At 37.0% G+C, this 14,902-nt stretch overlaps 1 protein-coding gene across 1 annotated transcript in view; it reads right to left on the bottom strand.

The window, feature by feature from the left end:
* The window catches only part of pvrl2l (PVR cell adhesion molecule related 2 like), a 209,117-nt gene that overhangs the window by 112,325 nt on the left and 81,890 nt on the right, over window positions 1-14,902 (bottom strand). The window lies entirely within an intron of this gene.

Here is a 14,902-nt window from a genome sequence, read left to right as displayed (position 1 = left end):
ATAAAGTTAGTGTTAGTTCAAATTTTAAGGAAAACAAATATATGATCTGAAATATAGCACATTCATGTAAAATTCATTTAGGTTCGATTACCAAACATACAATCTTAATGTAATTTTTAAGCAAACAATACATTTAAAATATATGGGTTGTATGACTATTTTTTAATATAAAAAGATATATATCCAAAAAGACAAGGTCTAAAGTTTAACAAGGGTTAAACTCTTATCACTGTAACAGACACAATCACACACACAATCACACACACAAGTCAAATCACTTACATTTTAGATGCAATATTGACTTTTTTTCTGTTTCAGCAGCGAAAATAGTTAAACAAAGATCACAGCAGAACCATCGCGCATCTCACAGCAACGCGTTCTCATTACTGAATGATTCAGCATTTTGAACGAATCGGTTGACTCAAAGATTCAATGACCAATCAATCCATAAACATCTATCTCATAAGTGTTTACTTATATTTGTGAACAATCGCAATAAAACACAACATTGTGCTTTTGTCAAACTGTAAACTACAACTGTCACCCAACCAAAATCTCTTTTTTATTTTATACAGAAATAAATAATCTATCATTCAGATGAGAATAAAGTTAGTGTTAGGTCAAATTTTAAGGAAAACTCTGAAATATAGCACATTCATTTAAAATTCATTCAGGTTCAATTACCAAACATACAAATCTTAATGTAATTTAAAGCAAACAATACATTTAAAATATATGGGTTGTATGCCTATTTTTTTTTATATAAAAAGATATATATCCAAAAAGTAACAGACACAATCATACACACACACACACACACACACACACACACACACACACACACACACACACACACACACACACACACACACACACACACACACACACACACACACACAGACACACACACAAGTCAAATCACTTACATTTTATATGCAATATTGACTTTTTTCTGTTTCAGCAGTGAAACTAGTTAAACAAAGATCACAGCAGAACCATCGAGCATCTCACAGCAACGTGTTTTCTCATTACTGAATGATTCAGCATTTTGAACGAATCGGTTGACTCAAAGATTCAATGACCAATCCATAATCTGTCTCATTCATGAATGACTCAGCCGTTCGAACGAATCGTTCGAACAAATGAATCAATGACTCGCTCATTAAGACGGTCGCCTGGCGACACCTAATGACGGCTTAGTGATATGTTTAAAAGTATCATTCTTTCAAACGATTGTTAATTAACTCATATTTGAAACATAAGCTATATATATATATATACACACATATATACACACAAAAATAAAATAAAAACACATTTGAAGCGTGTTTGCTTACTAAATTGTGAGCAGAACGAAAGTTGCAGCAAATATCAGCAACAGGAGTCAAATTTCATTAATCACGAGAGTGAAGAGCTGACTGAAAAGATGATGACGGAATAGGCTATTTTATGTAAAAGCGCCTATTTAAGCGAATCTATCATTGTACTCTTTTGTTGTTGTGTTTTCCGTGAAAAATAATAGACTATTGAACTCACAATTCAAGCAATTGGCCCCCGATATTGCACTAATTTTAAAGTGACACTAAAAAGTATGCGGCTGCAGTGGCATTCATTACGGTGCGCGTCCATGGCGACGAGCGAGCAAAACAGAGCGAACGTTTTTTCATTTCTACTTCCATAGAAATTCATTCGAGCGCACTGTGAGCGCCACCACTATAAATGTCCTTACTTTACTTTCACTTTTAACTTAGCGATATAAAAGCCCCCGGTGTTACACGTCAAATAACCGGTGAGAAAAAATTCTCGGAGTCACATAGCAGCTACCTATTATATTAAATACAACAGGCCTACCTGATTTTGAACACAAGAGGGCAGTATAGCCCTATGTATTATTTGATATATTTATTTTTTAACTGAATAGTGCATCCTGGCTGTTTTTAAACTTGTACATTATTCTTTAATTGAAAACAAGAATAAAATGGGTTTAGTTCTGATATTTGTATAATTTTATCTAGAAATAAATGGTGTATAATTAAATTTTTAGAAGATATGAGGCTTTTAGTGTTTATTTTTTTTTACATGACTTTAATCCCTCGCCATAGCAAAACAATTAGAGATATTCAATAGATATTCACAATTATGCTTCTTTAATGTATTTTCATCATGTTGAAAAAGTTTGGTGGGAATAAAATAAACCACTTAAGAGGAGTGGGTAAAAATGTAGAGCCTGGTTTTGCAAAACATCCACATTAAGACCAAAATAGCCCACTTCCTGTTGGGCTGGCTTAAAGTTGTTTGGCCCGATGAGATCTATATGTGTACAGAGTTTCATAATATTACATGCAAGTGTGTTTGATTTATGGACCAAATTTTCTGACCAAGTTAATTTAATTAATAAACTAATTATATAAAACTATTTTCAATGCACTACAATTCAACTGGTTATATGCCTTTACTTATTAATACAACTTATTTAAAAAATACAAGGCGTAAGACATTTTTTTTTCTTTTTTAATGCAGGCCAAACCACACAGCAGTCAAATGGTTAATCTAGCCCCCCTCCCCCTCCCCACACTCACAGACACACACACACACACATAGACGTAGGCTCAGAGAGAGAGAGACATAAAATGACAATTTTCAAACCAAAATATCTGACTTCCTGTTGGTTGGAGCTATTGAGTGTAAATTAGAAAGTTGTCTGGCTGGAGGAGAACAATACACATACCGATTTTTATTACTGTAGATAAAATCAATCCCCCCACTTTTGACAAAAGGTGGCGCTACTGAGCCCCTCACCACGCCCGTTTCTGAAACTCTGCACATGTCTACTGTCTAATAAATGTGATGTGTCTGTCGGGTTTCATGCAATTTCAAGTATGTTAAGAGTCTCAAAAGCATCAACAAAGAATAATAAAGTTTGATGCGTTGCCACGGCAACAGTATCTAAGATATCAATAATCCTTTCTCAGGTCTACATCTGCCGTGTGTCTACATTATACACATAAAGTTTGAAGCAAATTGGGTAAAAATAAGAGGGTGATTTCAAAGCCTTTAGGAAGTGACACACTTCCTGCTGCCAGTTGGTGGCGCTATAACTTTGACTCACAATAGTCACATCCATGTGATCGGACTCTTACAGCGAACACACTGCTGAAGTTTCATCAAGATCAGTTAATGTATGCAGAAGTTATAACACACTTCCTGTTTCCTTTATTCGCCATAAATTCGTTTCCTCGCCACAGCCAAACCGTTCGAGATATCAAAAATCCCCTGGCAACTTTTCATCCTCAATGTCTTGACTTCATGCTGACCGAGTTTCGTGGCGATTGGTTGAATTCTCTAGGAGGAGTATATCGAATTCCAGGGGCATACGCTTCCAAACAAACCATAATAGCCGACTTCCTGTTGGGCTGGGGTAAAAAGTAAAAGTACAAAGGATATATGAATCGATGAGATCTATATGTGTACCGAGTTTCATATTATTACATTCAAGCGTGTTTGATTTATGGACCAAGTTTTCGGACCCTGTTCCAGGGGGCGCTGTCGAGCCCCCCTGCCACGCCCGGGTACCAGCTTCAGCCCGGCCCTGATGGCCGCGGGTTCTGACCCGTGTGCAAAGTTTCAAGAGTTTTTGAGCATGTTAAGGGCCCCAAAAGTGCGCTGAGAGTCTCAAAAGTATCCAAAAAGAATATTAAAGTTTGATGCGTTGTCACGGCAACAGCATCTAAGATATCAACAATCCTTTCACAGGTCTACATCTGGCGTGTGTCTACATTATACACATCAAGTTTGAAGCAAATCGGGTAAAGCCTGTTTGATTTATGGACCAAGTTTTCGGACCCCGTTCCAGGGGGCGCTGTCGAGCCCCCCTGCCACGCCCGGGTACCAGCTTCAGCCCGGCCCTGATGGCCGCGGTTTCTGACCCGTGTGCAAAGTTTCAAGAGTTTTTGAGCATGTTAAGGGCCCCAAAAGTGCGCTAAGAATCTCAAAAGTATCCAAAAAGAATATTAAAGTTTGATGCGTTGTCACGGCAACAGCATCTAAGATATCAACAATCCTTTCACAGGTCTACATCTGGCTTGTGTCTACATTATACACATCAAGTTTGAAGCAAATAGGGTAAAGCGTGTTGGATATATGGACCAAATTGTCTGACCCGTTCAAGGGGGCGCTGTCGAGCCCCCCTGCCACGCCCGGGTACCAGCTTCAGCCTGGCCCTGATGGCCGCGGGTTTTGTCCCGTGTGCAAAGTTTCAAGAGTTTTCGAGCACGTTAAGAACCCCAAAAGTGCCCGAAAGCATAAAAAAGCATGAAAAAGCTTAAAAAAAGGAATATTAATGTTTGATGCATTGCCATGGCAACAGTATCTAAGATATCAATAATCCTTTCACAGGTCTACATCTGGCGTGTGTCTACATTATGCACATGAAGTTTGAAGCAAATCGGGTAAAAATAAGAGGGTGATTTAAAAGCATTTTGAAAGTGACACACTTCCTGCTGCCAGTTGGTGGCGCTATAACTTTGACTCACAATAGTCACATCCATGTGATCGGGCTCTTACAACGAACACACTGCTGAAGTTTCATCAAGATTAGTTAATGTATGCAGTAGTTATAACACACTTCCTGTTTCACGTTTCTCGCCATAATTTCGTTTACTCGCCACGGCCAAACCGTTCGAGATATCAAAAATCCCCTGGCAATTTTTCATCCGCAGTGTCTTGACTTCATGCTGACCGAGTTTCGTGCCGTGTGTTTGAATTCTCTAGGAGGAGTATTTCACATTCCATTGCATGTGTTTTCCAAACAACCCTTAATAGCCGACTTCCTGTTGGGCTGGGGTAAAAAGTAAGAGCATGAAGTATATATGAACCGATGAGATCTATATGTGTACTGAGTTTCATATTATTACATGCAAGCGTGTTTGATTTATGGACCAAGTGTTCAAACCCCGTTCCAGGGGGCGCTGTCGAGCCCCCCTGCCACGCCCGGGTACCAGCTTCAGCCCGGCCCTGATGGCCGCGGGTTCTGAGATGTGTGCAAAGTTTCAAGAGTTTTCGAGCACGTTAAGGCCCCCAAAAGTGCCCAAAAGGTAGTAAAATAATAATAATAATAATAATAAAATATAGCTGCGAGCAGCGATTACGGGCCCAAGCCGGTGGCACCGCAACCCCGGTGCCTTTAGTTACCTAAAGGCACCGGGGTGGCGGTACCACCGGCTTTGGCCCTTCATCGCTGCTCGCAGCTATATTTATTTATATATATATATATATATATATATATATATATATAAAGCCGGTGGCACCGCCACCCTGGTGCCTTTAGGGTTATTGTGCACGACGTGCAAAAACGTAACCCTGCTTTGACTGTCGAAAAGAAGTGTGCTGTAGAGCTTGTATCAGTGTGGGCTCTGCAAAAGTGTGCATTGAGGGCACATGTCAACCACAAAGTATGCGAGAGCAACCTTCTGAAAGGTCAGGTCTACATCCAGGTCTACATCTGCCGTGTGTTTACATCATAGTAGTGAAGTTTGAAGCAATCAGGTGATTTCAAAGCTTTTTGAAAGTGACAGACTTCCTGCTCCAGTTGGTGGCGCTATAACCGGGGTGGCGGTGCCGCCGGCTTTGGCCCTTTCATCGCTGCTCGCAGCTATATTTATATATATATATACACACACACACACACACATATATATATATATATATATACATAAATATATATATATATTGTTTTTTTAAGAGACAAGACAGAATATTACTTGCCTGATCTGATTAGAAAAATAGTGTTTGTGTGTGTGTGTGTGTGTGTGTGTGTGTGGCGTAATTGAACAATGTAGACATAAAGACATACTCCGTCCTTTTGTTCATACAGGACATTATTCAAACTGCAAAGTGTTTACTTATATTTGTGTACACTCGCAATAAAACACAACATTGTGCTTTTGTCAAACTATAAACTCTTGTCAAACTGTAAACTACAACTGTCACCCAACCAAAATCTCTTACACACACACACACACACACACACACACACACACACAGTTTAAAAGCAAAAAATATCAAACAATCCTATTTAAAAACAGTCTGTGGGAGCCATCTTTTGGACATTCATCATATCGCATTGGTTTTCATTTCTTGTCATCAAACAGAGCCCTAATCTGTTTATTTTTTCAGTTACACATTCTACATTGATTAAAAAAGAAAAATCAAAGGTGTTTTTATTTTATACAGAAATAAATAATCTATCATTCAGATGAGAATAAAGTTAGTGTTAGTTCAAATTTTAAGGAAAACAAATATATGATCTGAAATATAGCACATTCATTTATAATTCATTCAGGTTCGATTACCAAACATACAATCTTAATGTAATTTAAAGCAAACAATACATTTAAAATATATGGGTTGTATGACTATTTTTTAATATAAAAAGATATATATCCAAAAAGACAAGGCCTAAAGTTTAACAAGGGTTAAACTCTTATCACTGTAACAGACACAATCACACACACAATCACACACACACACACAAGTCAAATCACTTACATTTTAGATGCAATATTGACTTTTTTTCTGTTTCAGCAGCGAAAATAGTTAAACAAAGATCACAGCAGAACCATCGCGCATCTCACAGCAACGCGTTCTCATTACTGAATGATTCAGCATTTTGAACGAATCGGTTGACTCAAAGATTCAATGACCAATCAATCCATAAACATCTATCTCATTCATGAATGACTCAGTCGTTCAAACGAATGAATCAATGACTCGCTCATTAAGACGGTCGCCTGGCGACACCTAATGACGGTTTAGTGTTATGTTTAAAAGTATCATTCTTTCCAACGATTGTTAATTAACTCATATTTGAAACATAAGCTATATTTATATATATACATACATATACACACACACATACACAAAAATAAAATAAAAACACATTTGAAACGTGTTTGCTTACTAAATTGTGAGCTGAACGAAAGTTGCAGCAAATATCAGCAACAGGAGTCAAATTTCATTAATCACGAGAGTGAAGAGCTGACTGAAAAGATGATGACGGAATAGGCTATTTTATGTAAAAACGCCTATTTAAGCGAATCTGTCATTGTACTCTTTTATTGTTGTGTTTTCCGTGAAAAACAATAGACTATTGAACTCACAATTCAAGCAATCGGCCCCCGAAATTGCACTAATTTTAGTGACACTAAAAAGTATGCGGCTGCACTGGCATTCATAACGGTGCGCGTCCATGGCGACGAGCGAGCAGAGCTGAGCGAACGTTTAGTTAATTTCTACTTCCATAGGAATTCATTCGAGCGCCACCATTTCAATGTCCGTGCGGACGTCCATATTATACTTTCGCTTTCAAGTTAGTGTTTTTAAACCCCCCAGCGGGAGGTTTACACAATTGGTTTACACAATCACACGTTGATTAACCGGTGGGAAAATATTCCCATAGTAACATCCCTAATATATAAATATGTATAAATTCAATAGGCCTACCTGATTTTGAACACAAGAGGGCAGTATAGCACTATATATGATTTGGATTATTATTATTTTTGACTAAACAACCATTCTGGCTGTTTTTAAACTTAAAAATAATTCTTAAATTGAAAAAAAGGAATAAAATGGGTTTAGTTCTAATATTTGTATAATTTTATATAAAAATAAATGGTGTATAATTACATTTTAGAAAGATATGAGACATGCCCTGATTCTTTTTTTGACATTACTTGAATCCCTTAACCATAGCAAAACCGTTTGAGATATTCAATATCTGTTCACAATTTAGCATCTTCAATGTATTTTCATCATGTTGAAAAAGTTTGGCATGAATAAAATAAACTACTTAGGAGGAGTAGCTAAAAACTCAGAATCTGAAATCCACATTCAAACCAAAATATCTGACTTCCTGTTGGTCGTAGCTAATTACGGTAAATTAGAAAGTTGTCCGGCTCGAAGAGTACAATATACATATCGAGTTTTGTTACTGTAGATAAAACTAACCCCCCCACTTTTGTCAAAAGCATTTAGAAAGTGACACACTTCCTGCTGCCAGTTGGTGGCGCTATAACTTTGACTCACAATAGTCACATCCATGTGATCGGCCTCTTACAGCGAACACACTGTTGAAGTTTCATCAAGATCAGTTAATGTATGCAGAAGTTATAACACACTTCCTGTTTCCATTATTCGCCATAAATTCGTTTCCTCGCCACGGCCAAACCGTTCGAGATATGAAAAATCCCCTGGCAATTTTTCATCCTCAATGTCTTGACATCATGCTGACCGAGTTTCCTTGCGATTGGTTGAATTCTCTAGGAGGAGTATATCGAATTCCAGGGGCATACGCTTCCAAACAAACCATAATAGCCGACTTCCTGTTGGGCTGGGGTAAAAAGTAAAAGTACAAAGGATATATGAACCGATGAGATCTATATGTGTACCGAGTTTCATATTATTACATGGAAGCGTGTTTGATTTATGGACCAAGTTTTCGGACCCCGTTCCAGGGGGCGCTGTCGAGCCCCCCTGCCACGCCCGGGTACCAGCTTCAGCCCGGCCCTGATGGCCGCGGGTTCTGACCAGTGTGCAAAGTTTCAAGAGTTTTCGTGCACGTTAAGAGCCCCAAAAGTGCCCGAATAGTCGATAAAATAATAATAATAATAATAATAATAATAATAATCCTAAGGAAAACAATAGGGCCTTCGCCTTTTCAAGGCTTGGGCCCTAATAATAATCCTTAGGAAAACAATAGGGCCTTCGCCTTTTCAAGGCTTGGGCCCTAATAATCCTTAGGAAAACAATAGGGGCCTTCGCCTTTTCAAGGCTTGGGCCCTAATAATAATCCTTAGGAAAACAATAGGGCCTTCGCCTTTTCAAGGCTTGGGCCCTAATAATAAATAATAATCCTTAGGAAAACAATAGGGCCTTCGCCTTTTCAAGGCTTGGGCCCTAATAATAATAAATAATCCTAAGGAAAACAATAGGGCCTTCGCCCTTTGGGCTTGGGCCCTAATAATCCTAAGGAAAACAATAGGGCCTTCGCCTTTTCAAGGCTTGGGCCCTAATAATCCTAAGGAAAACAATAGGGCCTTCGCCCTTTGGGCTTGGGCCCTAATAATATTAAAAATAATGATATATATACATATACACACACAATAATATATTAAAATAATATATATTTATAAATTATATTACTAATAATATACACTTTATTTGACAATATACAGTATTTTAATATAAATATGAATATATTAAACTATTGTATGAAATATAATATTTCTAATATATTGTAATATTTTTATATAATCATATATATATATATATATATATATATATATATATATATATATATTCAAATAATAAATGTATAAATATGAATATAAAAGATTACATTTTATATGATAATATACAATAACGATTTTAATGTAAATATTAATATATTATTAATAAATATGAATATAATAATAACCTACTGTGTGTGAATATATACACACTATATATATATATATATATATATATATATATATATATATATATAAAATTAATAATTTTTATATTATATAACATTTTATAACAAATATAGACCTAGAGATACATAATATACAGCGTATATATATATATATATATATATATATATATATATATATATATATATATATATATATATATGAAACCAATTTCTAACTGGTTCTATGTATGTTAGTGACGTTTGACGACAGGATTCAGTTAATGTTGTTTGTGAAACTGCATGTTTCTGTCAATTTGACCTCTAATGGAGCACATCCCACCGCTGATCCCGCTGACAACATGTGACCCACTTTTTGGGACGTGTGCTCGAGGAGTTTAGCAGCTCGTCATGCTATTCCTGCTGTACAAAAAAACCCACAGCAACATTCTTCAAGGATTGCGTTTTGGTGGGTCAGAATGTGATTTCTGTAGGGGAGTGTGTACGCTGTGTATCTTCATCCCGCTCCTGAGAGGAAGTGAACGCACTGCGTTTGATCGCAGAACACAAGACGCAGAAAATAAGAAGTCAACAAGCAGACACGTCAGACAAAGCACTTAGAAATCCACCAGGTTTTAATTACAACCAGTATACAAAAATAATGTGACGGGACGAAACTGGGACTTGGAATGTACACGGTTTTGTTTCCGCTCCAAATAAACACTCCACACAAGTTTAAGTGTTTCTGTTAGTGTTAATCAGTGGAACATCTTAGTGATTCCCACTAAAAGAGACTACATATCTTACACAATGAAAACAAAACAAAAAGCAACAAGCCAAACGCAAAACAACCGAATGGCGTGGAGGTAATGCAGGGCTGCGTATCAATTAGTAATGTGTTTGCTAGTTCTCTAATTTATTTATAGTGTTCACAAGTAGCTGATGAGAGGGAACAGGCAATGAAAACACATGGAACCGCAATTTTGCCTAATGACTCCGAGTTGCTTTGAGACTAGAGGCAGATGCAAACTGGAGATGCCATAACCCATTTCTGTTGTCAAAAATTAAGAGTAGTGGCCGCGGACAGGCTGCGTAATTGTATGCCAGAAACATTGGGTTTTAACCTGGCAGTGTTCTGCCCGCTGCGGCACCATTTTCAGAGAGGATTAGTGCCTCAGCGCTTCCCACTTCATCTGGAGTCTTTCAGGGTTATAAAACCCCATGACCAGTGAGGAACGGAGGAAACTAATATGAATCTTCATAATGTCTTTTACTAAACTGGATAATACTGGTGTATGTCAGCGTAATAGTTTCTCACGTTGATTTTAACTGCGGAGAATAAATCCTTGATGGACACAGTGTGCGCGGGGTGATTTGAGGGCGAATCTCACAAAAAAACAAAACAATAAAACATGCCTGGTTCATATTTCAGCCCAACATCAACAGGAAATAAAAAGTAAATAAGAAAAAATGATATGATTTTTAGCATTGTACCATTATTTTCATGAAAATTATGCAATATAATCATTGAAATACTGGATATAAACAAATAAAAATACATTACAAAAATAACTCAACTGTAAACTCTTTACACCATTAAAGCATTTACATTTTTCTTGAGTTAATTTTGTAGTGATGTATTTTTTTTTTGGAATAAATATTTTAAAATTTAAATATTCAGTTTAATAAAATTTAAGATTTAAGATTTCAGCCCAATACAAGGAATTTATTTAGCTATTTATAGGAAAAATTATGATTTTTTTTTAGCATTGTTTCGTTATTTTCATAAAACCTATGCATATTTTCCAAGATTTATTCCAAATATTAAATAAAAATACAACTCAACTAAAATGTAAAATATTTCCACCATTAAAACATTTACGTTTTACTTGAGGTAATTTTGAAGTGATTTTTTATTTGAAATTAATATTTTAATTTCAAATATTCAGATGAAATGTAATAAAATAAAGATTGTTACAGTCATGAAAAAATGATGCACATTTGACCAATGAATTTCAATGAAAAAAATGTATTATATTTTTCTATGAAAAAGACCATTATGATTTTTAGTGTTGTACCATTATTTTGCATAACAATTATGCATGTTTTCTATGCCACAATCATTACAATATTGAAAAAAATATATTTATTCAAAATATAAAAGTACATTAAAAAATGAACTCAACTAAAATTTAAACTATTAAAACATTTACGTTTTACTCAAGTTAATTTAAAAGTGATATATTTGTATTTTATATTTTGAATAAATTCAGATTAAATAAAATAAATCTAATAAAATGAATATTGTTAAAGTCATGAAATAATTATGCCCTTTTTTAGGCCCGGAAATCCCACTTTGAAAAGGTCCTTATATTTCCAGGTTCTCCATGACCGTTGGAACAATAGTCTTTAAACAAAATGTAATGTATTATTTCTTTCCTCCGAGTCACGGGTGTCATATGACCAGGACATGTGCGTAAGATCCGCCCGCTACAGTCGAGTGAGTGTGTGTGTTTATCTAGTGTTGAAGTCTTGTCATGCTGAGAGTGTGTGCCATGTCGTTGAGGGCTGAGAGAGCAAAAAGTTGTCAGTGCAAAAAGTTTGTGTGCGAACGTCAATCTGTACTGTACTTCAACACAGGCCGCGAGTCAGTTACTAACTAACTAGTGTGCGTCGGGGAGGCTACATCTGCTGAACTCGCAGTACTCCCGCCTGTCGAAATCACCGGACTCAAGGCAGCTGAGGTTATTCTCATCTACTCTGGGCTATTAAACTACTTCTGCTTTTATATTTGGTGCTGGCCATAACTGACCACTACATCTGTTATTTACACTGCTGATAAATAACACTTTTCTCTCACTGGATTTCTTGATGATAAATACATACATATACAGTATATAGATATCTCACACACAGGACACGTCACGTCATAATACACACCATCAAAACCTCACAGGATAACACTGGTTTTCCATCCATAGTATATAACAAACTAAACGAACAAAAAGAAGAGAGTATAGATCGTTCTCACAAGTATTGACAAAGATTCGTTGTAGTACAGCAGTTACGTGATGTGATAGGAAACCGTGGACAGTTGCAGTTTTTACACAAAAGAAACAGGAAGTCTGACGCCAGGCAACAGCGTTCAGTCCAAGTGTTCGTCATACACATAGTGTCACAACCTGACAGCACAACACAACATTCAGAGTGAATGAATAACAAGTTTAAACCAGCTCGGGATGGCATCCACAGCTGATGAGTTAATAATGACTTGCACCATAATGTGGAGCAATTAAGGATCATCACGTGGGGGCAATTTGCCGTTGTTTAGGCAGTCTTGTTTTTCTTCTTTCCTTAATATCGTTGATTGATTGCAGTCTTTAAGTCTAGCATTACTTTACAATATACAGGGATTTGATTTCAACATCGCATGAATTGTGGCAAGCCTCCAACCCTAAAAACACATCCCAGAAGGCACTTACATCAACTTATCAAAACATACTGTTTTGTTTTATTATATTGAGAACACGTGGATAGATGGTAACTTTCATCTTCAAACATTACCAGATAACCAGGCGAAGTCCAGGTCATATTTCACTCCAAAATCAAACATCAACAAAATTCAGTACATAGTTACATAAATATATAGTGTCTAACGTTGCATTATGGCATTATATTCTTCACAATTAAACGGATGCTTCCATACATTTTCATTACCGTAATATATTTCAATATCTTTGTGATAAAAATTGTGATGTGTATGTATGTATCTATGCTACTTAATTGTCTTTATGTAAATTAAAGTTACTTTAGATTCTGCAGTAAAATATGACCCAGACATATTCTTGACAGATTTTACCCAATTATTTCAATAATTAATCGCTATGTAGCCTTGGGATTGTGCAAATGAGAACATGGCATCACATCTAACCCTTAATACTAATATTCTATAGTAACATTCAGAAAAGTTCAACCAAAGATTCTATTAAAACACGAATACTAAGAGTTGATAAAACTTGATTTGGCAACATTGCTCTTTTAGTATTCTCAAGTCTCGAATAGCATTTTTAAAGTCAAATGTTCACAAGACATCACAGGCCTCTCTGAATGCACGAATCTGCCTGACATTGATTCCAATTTCATAACTAAACAGGTAAAGTTAATACATTTACTACTGCAAACAACACACTATTGACTGACGCATTAAGCTCCCCATTTTCTCTCTCTGCGTCTTCTTTTTTCCGTCGAAAAAATGTCAAGGCCTTAGCAGCTCTCAGAAAAGTAGCTTTCCCATCCTTATTTTTCAGTGCTGCAACTTGAAGAGCTTTAGGGAGGGGAAAAAAATTAACAGCCTTGCAAATCTGCAGCGTGGGTGAACATTGCAGGCTAGAGTAACTACTGTCTTTACAGTCACTGGGTCCAGATAGTATAATCTCCAAATTACTCATGCTATATCTGCTTTGCTGGATACAGAGTTCTCTCTGGGTTGCGTCGCATTGGTGAGAGTGTTGCTCCTTTGTCATTATCGCTCTAACCTCCCTCCACCGAAGGCTCGATGAGCGAAACCAAGGATGAATGAGTCACGGCTCAAGTAATTCAAAGCACTGCCAAAGCATCCATACAAGCTGCATGATATTATGCAAAACACGCATTCGCCGACACCCGGAGACAAATGCATCCACATCTGGACTCACACCGTTACGGTTACACACACATAGTTAACAAAATGTCTGAAATGTCTTCTTTTGTCACTTTAAAAAAAGTCGGCTTATGCGTGAGGCATCAAAACAAACCATTGACCCGCTCTAGAGGAATGCGGTAAAGTGAGTGTCCTAATCTCGCTGCTGAACATACGGTGAGAGCGCCTTGTCCCTTGACCTTTTTTCACAGCTGGCAGCTTTTCAAGACCGTGGACTCCGCTGAACCTGGCAACATATGCCGCCTGGCTTAACGGTCCCTGCTGGGGTCCATCCGCGCTCCGCTGTCCAAATAATCCCACACTCAAAGGCACATCAGTTGCTTTTCTCTCAAGGCCCCGCCTTCCCCACAGATCTATGATGTGCATTAATCTACTTAATCTGTTGTAGTGAAGTTAAAAGACAAAAACAACAGTCCAAGCCTTTCTCCTGGAAGGATTCGTGCTAATGCGAGAGGCTGAAGTCGTGCTGAAGTGCTCCTGTCTGCAGTTTTTAGATGTAGCATTCTATGGTTTTGATATAACTGGATTAATCGAGGGGCGGGGGGTGGATGGGGAACATGCATCAGCCCAAAATGCTCACAGCTAATGCACAACACTCTGAATTAAACATGGCCTGGAACAAACTGCAGAGGCCGACAGGAGAGTCCGAAGAGAAAAAAAAACACCATTACGCCTCTGCCGAGAACTTGAGCGAATCAGAGATTTCCTTTAGCGTAACAAGACATCCGATTAATGAACAAGAACTAAAAAAT

This window comes from Rhinichthys klamathensis, unplaced genomic scaffold (assembly GCF_029890125.1).
Source record: "Rhinichthys klamathensis goyatoka isolate OS25496 unplaced genomic scaffold, OSU_Roscu_1.1 h1tg000271l_1, whole genome shotgun sequence".
NCBI classification, from domain to species: Eukaryota; Metazoa; Chordata; class Actinopteri; order Cypriniformes; family Leuciscidae; genus Rhinichthys; species Rhinichthys klamathensis.
The sequence above is the reverse complement of the archived record's forward strand: the minus strand, read 5'-3'. Positions and strand labels throughout refer to the sequence as shown.